Source organism: Argiope bruennichi, chromosome 4 (genome assembly GCF_947563725.1).
Source record: "Argiope bruennichi chromosome 4, qqArgBrue1.1, whole genome shotgun sequence".
In the NCBI taxonomy this organism is placed as follows: Eukaryota; Metazoa; Arthropoda; class Arachnida; order Araneae; family Araneidae; genus Argiope; species Argiope bruennichi.
The window spans coordinates 123717807-123727193 of NC_079154.1; positions in this window are offsets into that span (position 1 = coordinate 123717807).

Sequence of the window (9387 nt, forward strand, 5' to 3'; positions counted from 1 at the left end):
GTCATAAATATTCCAACCATCTCCCCGGGGGGGAGGCATCTCTAAATGAGGATGAGAAGCTTCCGGCATGGTGGTTGGTTCTCGCCACCCTGGAGGTTACATGAAAAAGTGGGTGTCCGGCTTCTCCCATCGATGACGGGGCGTACTTCCTTAGGGAAGGGTTGTACCGTGGTCGGTGATGGTCCTTAGGAATCAATCACAGTTCCCGCCAGTGTCGTTGTTGTGGCGATCCGATCATTCAGTTATTTTATCCGTGTGTCTTCGGGCGGGTCGGAGAGTCAGTGATATGACTTACCTAATCCAACCTAATTTTGTTTGCAGTGTCAGCAAATTTGAATCATACTAATTTTTTCTCGTAATCATAAATAAATACTTATATTTATAAATACAAAGAAAATTTCCTATGAATGTTACTTGATGGATTTCATATCTGATTTAATGTGTTCAGCTAATTTCACATTCATTTGCACATCTCAGACACTGAAACTTCACAGGAAAAAAATCTTTCGAATTGGATTTTGAATACTTTTAATCGCAAATGATTTGATTGTGTATTTGGTGACAAAATTAAGTATACATTGCTGACGAAAGTATACATCGTTTGACAAAAAATCAAGCTTAAATTTAATCCTTTATTTGAAAGTAAAAAAAAAGATGCATCAGAAAAAAAAATTAATTTAAAAAATTAGCTTAACTTAAAATAGTATATATTTTACTTTACAAAAATGCATTTTCAATCAGAAACAAAAGGGCAAAAAAATGGCAAATTTTGCAAATTTTTCTCTCAAGTTTTAATAATTTATTGTTTTGATTAATCTTTGACCTGTCTATTTATATTACCGTGGGAAAGTTATAGCTTACTTTAAATTAAATATATTTGAAAACTGACATTATTCAAACTTTGTGATAAACTCACCACACTATGACGAAGAAAAAAAATAAGTCTGAAAAATTTTTAGCCGTTTTTGGGGGGTAAGGGTGAATTTCATTATTTTATATAATGATTTGAAAATGAATTCTTACTCAGCAGAGTAGAGGCATTAAAAGGATTTGTTTTAAACATATTTTTATTAATAACTAGCCGCCTTTGGCGACCAGACGGTTCGCCAATCTTAATGCTCGTTAAAATTTTAATAATTAACTATTTTATGTAATTCCTACTTTAATAGCTTCTTCATCAAATATTTTAAAGCTTCAAATTTTGATAGTCATGTAATTCACTCATAATAATATAAAGGCCTTCAGTCATAACGTAATATGTATCTCTCTAATTTTCTGTTAGTTCCGGTAGAATTTATGCTTAAAATTAAAATGGAAATGACTAAACTGCAATTAATATAATAATATTTTTTACTGAAACAAAGCATCTTTTTTAATAATATGATTACTGATAATAGAGTCACTGAGCGTTTAAACTTTATGGGCACTAAAGAATATCTTTCTTATGTAATATCTCAAGAATTTGCCAACAAAATTTTCTCAGATTCATCATGAACAGATCGATTTATTAACAATGTTTCATTTTAAATGCATCAAACTTTAAGAAAATAAATTGAATCGTTTAAAATAATCGGTCTAAAACAGGTTTAAAAAACTACTTAAAAAACGATGTACTTAAAACTATAAGCATATACAAAAAAATATATAACTAACATAAATACAATTTAATTACAAAAGCATGCAACTAACCTAAAAATAATTTAAATAATTGAAAACAGGTTAAAAAAATCTACTTAAAAAACGATGTACTTAAAACTATAAGCATACACAAAAAATATATAACTAACATAAATACAATTTACTTACAAAAGCATGCAACTAACCTAAAAATAATTTAAATCATCCGTTGAAAACGGTTGTCATGGCAACATTCAGAATGCGCATGCGTGAATTTTCTTCGCCAGTTACGTAACGCAAATACGTGATTTTTTCTACGCCAGTTGGGGTAACGCTATGCGGATTAGAAATTTTTAATTTCCTTTATTCTGTGTTATTTTAATTCAAAAGTACTTCAGAATGAATCTGAAACATGGATTAATTAACAATGTTTCATTTTAAATGCATAAAACATTAAGAAAATAAACAGAATGGTTTGAAATAATCCGCCGAAAAATGTTAACCCTAGCCTTATTACTGTTGGGAGAAAAAAAAGCTAAATTCTTACTCATTTGGCGGTGGAGAAAATGGAAGATTTTTTTGGCGGGAAAGTTGGCGGTGGGGAAAATGGAAGATTCTTTTGGCGGGAAAGTTAGTTTTTAATTAATAATTAAAATTCTAATTAAAAATTCAAAAAAAGGGACCCCAGGTGCACATTCCCGACCTCTAAGGTATACATGTACCAAATTTGATAGCTGTATGTCAAATGACCTGGCCTGTAGAGCGCCAACACACACACACACACACACACACACACACACACACACACACACACACACACACACACACACACACACACACATTGAGCTTTATTATAAGTATAGATAATATTTATTTATGATATCATTTTGATATTGCATAATATTTCATGGGAAAATATTTCATCGAGCAAAATCCCAGTTTCTATAAGGGAATTGGGTTCCAAATAGGAAACAAAAATTACATACAATTCAAAAAATCTCAAAATATTCTCATATGGTGCAGTATACTATATCACTATAATAATGATTTTATTAAATATAATGTAGTACTCTAATTTTGTTGTCTTCATTTAATTTGATAAAAGATATTCTCTTTTCTAAAGAATTATTCTCTTTAAGTTCATATTCAACAAAAAGAGCAAACATTTTAATCAGTATACTATTCTCTTTTGATATCCTTGAAGAGTTTGCAATGACGCATTTCTGAATTATTTCCACAGTTTTGAGCCCATAGAAATAAGGCACTAAGTCCCTGAAGTTTAATTTTCGTTTCAAGAACACACCTGAAACCGGGAACCCAGTTGAAATATTTATTACTAGCCGCCTTTGGCGACCAGCCGGTTCGCCAATCTTAATGTTGGTTAAAATTTTAATAATTAAATATTTTATGTAACTCCTACTTTAATAGCTTCTTCATCAAAATATTTTTAAAACTTCAAATTCTGATAGTCATACAATTCACTCATAACATTATAAAGGCCTTCAGTTATAACGTAATATGTATCTGTCTAATTTCCTGTTAGCTCCGTAGAATTTATGCTTTAAATTAATGTGGAAAGGATTAATCTGTAATTAGTATAATAATATTTTTTACTGAAACAAAGTATTTTTTTGTAATATGATTACGGAAAATAGTCACTGAGCGTTTAAACTTTATGGGCACTAAAGAATATCTTTCTTAATTAACGTAATATTTCAAAAATTTGCCAACAAAATTTTCTCAGATTCATCATGACCAGATCGATTAGATAACAATGTTTAATTTTAAAGGCATCAAACATTAAGAAAATAAACAGAATCGCTTGAAATAATCGGCCGAAAAATCTTAAACCTAGCCTCATTAGCGTGGGGGAAAAAAACTGAAGCCTTACTCATTTGGTATTGGGGAAAATGAAAAGATTTTTTTTGGCGGGAAAGTTAGTTTTTAATTAGTAATTAAAATTCTAATTAAAAATTCTAAAAAGGGACCCCAGGTGCACATTCCCGACCTCCAAGGTATACATGTACCAAATTTGGTAGCTGTAGGTCAAACGGTCTGCATGTAGAGCGCCAACACACACACACACACACACACACACACACACACACACACACACATGAGCTTTATATAAGTATAAACTAACCGCCTTTCTCGACCAGCTGGTTCTCTAAAGATACTGATTGTCTTTCATTGCTTTTAAATCCTTTAAGTATAACTTCATATCCATGATACCATCCATTTGCCATACCTGTGTTTTGTTCATTGGACATGTAAACTTTTCCAATGGAGCTTAGTCTCGTGACGCCATAGCGCTATTAAAAAAAATGCAAATGTCCAATAAATCTATTTGGCTCAGGATGTCAAATGCATGGCAATTGCACAAAAAAAATTCAATCCAAACTAGTCAATCTATCTTCTAACTTTCGTATTATTGTAATTTTACCTTTCCGTCAGTCTTATAAACTGCACAAATATCAAACAGAATTTTTCTAATTTAGCTTTCAACAACAGAAAATAAACACCCGATCAAATCATGAAAATAGTTTGAATTTCAGAAAAACAATTTAATCTATTGTTAGAAATTAGGCAAAAAATAATTTTAAAAAAAATCGCCGAAATTCAAGAAAAATATGCATTATAATTAAATTGGTATAATTCAAACTACAATTTTTTCTTAAATTTTCAAAAGATATAAAATGTTATTTTTGAAAGAATATTTTTTGAAAGTCTTTTTTATAGGAAAATGCTAAAATTCTGCTAAATTTTTATTTAATAAGAATTTGAATTAAAATTTCATTAACAAATAAACTCCGAGATGGACATTTCCATTCTTCAAGATATATATGTTCCAAAATGTGGTACCTGCAGGTCAAACGAGCTGGCCAGTAGAACACCAACACACAGTCACATGCATAGAGAAAGAGAAACAGGGAGAGAAAAAGGACAAAGGAATCGACGGCAAACTGGGGACAGTTGAGAGAAAGGACAAACTGAATATTCAATAGAATAAATAAAATATCCATTAAAACATTAATAGTAAAGGAACCACATAACTATATTTAAAATGGCGTTGTGATTCTGAAATTTATTGATGTAATATATGACTGCATTACTCTTTCAAATTACACATTCATCTTTATTATTATTAGATATTTTAAAATGGTAATCTAAAATTGAATTTATGTAGTTCTGAATTTTTTGTTTTATCATATATTCAGCTGAAATCAAGAGATTTCGTTTTCTGTCTTAAGAACCAAATATCATTAACAACACAGTGTGAATGAATTTTATAAAATTTACATTTTACAATTTTTGCATTACATTCAATCAACACAGAGTACTTCAAAAACTAAAAATAATTGTTTATTTTTTTCAAATGAATGCTTAATTCTAAACTTTTATGAATTCGTTAAAACATTGTACAAGTTACAAATAAAATTTAAGTTGAATAATTCAAGTACTTGGGTTACATAATTTAAGTAATTTTATTAAAACCATGATCATGTTCACATAAAATTGTTGTCCGAATCAATATAATGATATTTAAATGTGTAGGAAAATTACTTTAAACTTATCAAGAATGATAAGTTAATCTTATCATCAAGTATCTTATTTACCTGAAAATGCTTTCGAATAGGTTCGATTTGAAATAAATCTCCTGTTTAAAATTACATTATAAAAATATTATTTGGAGCATTTTTTCTTTCGTTTAAAGAATTCTGCTTCTAAGAAAAAAATCTCTTTCTAAAATCTAGGAAAGTCAACCAACTGACTCTCCGACCCGCCACGAAGGCAGACGGATTTAAACCATAAGGCTGAATGACCGGATCGCCGCAACAACGACACTGGCGGGAACTGTGGTTGAGCCCTAAGGACCATCACCGGCCACGGTACAACCCTCCCTGAAGGAAGTACGTGTCTTCATCGACGGGAGGAGTCAGATCTTCCACCTATTTGTGTGCCTTCCAGGGTGGCGAGATCCAACCACCATGCCGGAAGCATCTCATCCTCATTTCGAGGTGCCACACCCGGGGTTCTAAAATCTAAAATCTAGGAAAAGAAAACGTCTTTTATCAAATTGTTTTTTTTTTAATTCTTTAGAATAAAAAAATTTTGATTGTATCCTGTCTAATATTAAATATGTCAATTATTACTTCCATTTACATTTTATAATACCTCCATATTTAGCAGTAAATTCATTCTCTTTTGAACTTTATGTCACACTGAATGTTTTCTAAAAAATAACAGTTAATTATTCAACAGAAATGTCCAAAACAATTTTAAGAAAACAATGTTTGCATTATCTTTTAAAGAAGAAATCCCGAAGCTATAATACTTATGTTTCAATTATTAATATAAATAATAATTACGTTATTACTCTAATACTTGTTAGTATTGTAAACTAATAAGTTTAAAATATTTTAATTAACAACACAAATATACAGATTAACCGCTTTCGGCGACCAGCTTTTTATCACATTTATAATATTAGTTTAATGATTATTAGTTTAATGATCATTAATTTAATGATTATTTATAATATTAGTTTAATTTTAATCATGCCAGCCAATTTTAATGAATTACATCTTATTAAAAAAATAAGGAGTTATTTTAAATTCTATTTACGAAATAACATAGAACTTTCTAATAAGTTGATGACATTTACCAAGCAGTGAAACAAATTAGAACAATTTGCCAGTTGTTGAGGTTGGTGATTTTATCAAAGTTTTATTTTTACATTCTCTCAAAAATGAAAGATAGTGGTGGGTAGGTAACTATTAGTGATGCATTAAGGAGAACATGAACTTCCGCTTTAAGCAAAAGATGATGAAATTGGTACAATCAATGGTATGACTGAAGATTTCTGTCTTTTTATCTAATAAAGAAAAATATCCATTTTGATATTTCCTTCGAAAATAGAGGAGCAAGAGATCGTTAATAATGTATCTAGAGATTATAACTTTTCATGTAAAACAAAAATTGGCTGACGAACCAAGGGTTGGGATTCAGGAAATGATTCTTTAGTTTTGACAATTATTTTAATGATATAGATTAAATAAATTATCATAAAATTAGATAATGTTGCACTTATAAAATGAATTATAATTAATAAAAATATCATCATTAAGAGTGTGAAATCACCTCTAAGCAGTCTAAGTGAAATGAAATATAACCGATATCTCCGGAAAACCTACTGGTCGTCAAAAGCCGCTAGGTTACAAACGTTATAATGCTAGAAATTATATTTTCTTAAAATGTAATGAGTGACAGGTTTAAATATACCCAAAGTATGCCTTTTACTTTCAGAGGGTCTTCAAAACCTTTAGCACTCCTGCAAGTATAATCTTCCTCCCCCCCCCCTCCCTCTCAACAGCCATATTTCTTTTCACCTTGATTCATGCAGAAAGGGTAAAATGGTCAATTATTTATTCATTATATATCTTTATTAATTTATTATATATCTACTTATTATATATGCCTGCTTATTCTTACACATATTATTTATAAGGTGACAGGTTTAAATATACCCAAAGTATGCCTTTTAATTTCAGAGGGTCTTCAAAACCTTTAGCACTCCTGCAAGTATAATCTTCCTCCCCCCCCTCCCTCTCAACAGCCATATTTCTTTTCACCTTGATTCATGCAGAAAGGGTAAAATGGTCAATTATTTATTCATTATATATCTTTATTAATTTATTATATATCTACTTATTATATATGTTTGCTTATTCTTACACATATTATTTATAAAGTGACAGGTTTAAATATACCCAAAGTATGCCTTTTACTTTCAGAGGGTCTTCAAAACCTTTAGCACTCCTGCAAGTATAATCTTCCTCCCCCCCCCTCCCTCTCAACAGCCATATTTCTTTTCACCTTGATTCATGCAGAAAGGGTAAAATGGTCAATTATTTATTCATTATATATCTTTATTAATTTATTATATATCTACTTATTATATATGTTTGCTTATTCTTACACATATTATTTATAAAGTGACAGGTTTAAATATACCCAAAGTATGCCTTTTAATTTCAGAGGGTCTTCAAAACCTTTAGCACTCCTGCAAGTATAATCTTCCTCCCCCCCCCTCCCTCTCAACAGCCATATTTCTTTTCACCTTGATTCATGCAGAAAGGGTAAAATGGTCAATTATTTATTCATTATATATCTTTATTAATTTATTATATATCTACTTATTATATATGTTTGCTTATTCTTACACATATTATTTATAAAGTGACAGGTTTAAATATACCCAAAGTATGCCTTTTACTTTCAGAGGGTCTTCAAAACCTTTAGCACTCCTGCAAGTATAATCTTCCTCCCCCCCCCTCCCTCTCAACAGCCATATTTCTTTTCACCTTGATTCCTGCAGAAAGGGTAAAATGGTCAATTATTTATTCATTATATATCGTTATTAATTTATTATATATCTACTTATTATATATGTTTGCTTATTCTTACATATATTATTTATAAAGTGACAGGTTTAAATATACCCAAAGTATGCCTTTTACTTTCAGAGGGTCTTCAAAACCTTTAGCACTCCTGCAAGTATAATCTTTCTCCCCCCCCTCTCAACAGCCATATTTCTTTTCACCTTGATTCATGCAGAAAGGATTAAAATGCTCAATTATTTATTCATTATATATCTTTATTAATTTATTATATATCTACTTATTATATATGTTTGCTTATTCTTACATATATTATTTATAAAGTGACAGGTTTAAATATACCCAAAGTATGCCTTTTACTTTCAGAGGGTCTTCAAAACCTTTAGCACTCCTGCAAGTATAATCTTCCTCCCCCCCCCCTCTCTCTCAACAGCCATATTTCTTTTTACCTTGATTCATGCAGAAAGGATTAAAATGGTCAATTATTTATTCATTATATATCTTTATTAATTTATTATATATCTACTTATTATATATGTTTGCTTATTCTTACACATATTATTTATAAAGTGACAGGTTTAAATATACCCAAAGTATGCCTTTTACTTTCAGAGGGTCTTCAAAACCTTTAGCACTCCTGCAAGTATAATCTTCCTCCCCCCCCCCCTCTCTCTCAACAGCCATATTTCTTTTTACCTTGATTCATGCAGAAAGGATTAAAATGGTCAATTATTTATTCATTATATATCTTTATTAATTTATTATATATCTACTTATTATATATGTTTGCTTATTCTTACATATATTATTTATAAAGTGACAGGTTTAAATATACCCAAAGTATGCCTTTTACTTTCAGAGGGTCTTCAAAACCTTTAGCACTCCTGCAAGTATAATCTTCCTCCCCCCCCCCCTCCCTCTCAACAGCCATATTTCTTTTCACCTTGATTCATGCAGAAAGGATTAAAATGGTCCATTATTTATTCATTATATATCTTTATTAATTTATTATATATCTACTTATTATATATGTTTGCTTATTCTTACATATATTATTTATAAAGTGACAGGTTTAAATATACCCAAAGTATGCCTTTTACTTTCAGAGGGTCTTCAAAACCTTTAGCACTCCTGCAAGTATAATCTTCCTCCCCCCCTCCCTCTCAACAGCCATATTTTTTTTCACCTTGATTTATGCAGAAAGGATTAAAATGGTCAATTATTTATTCATTATATATCTTTATTAATTTATTATATATCTACTTATTATATATGTTTGCTTATTCTTACATATATTATTTATAAAGTGACAGGTTTAAATATACCCAAAGTATGCCTTTTACTTTCAGAGGGTCTTCAAAACCTTTAG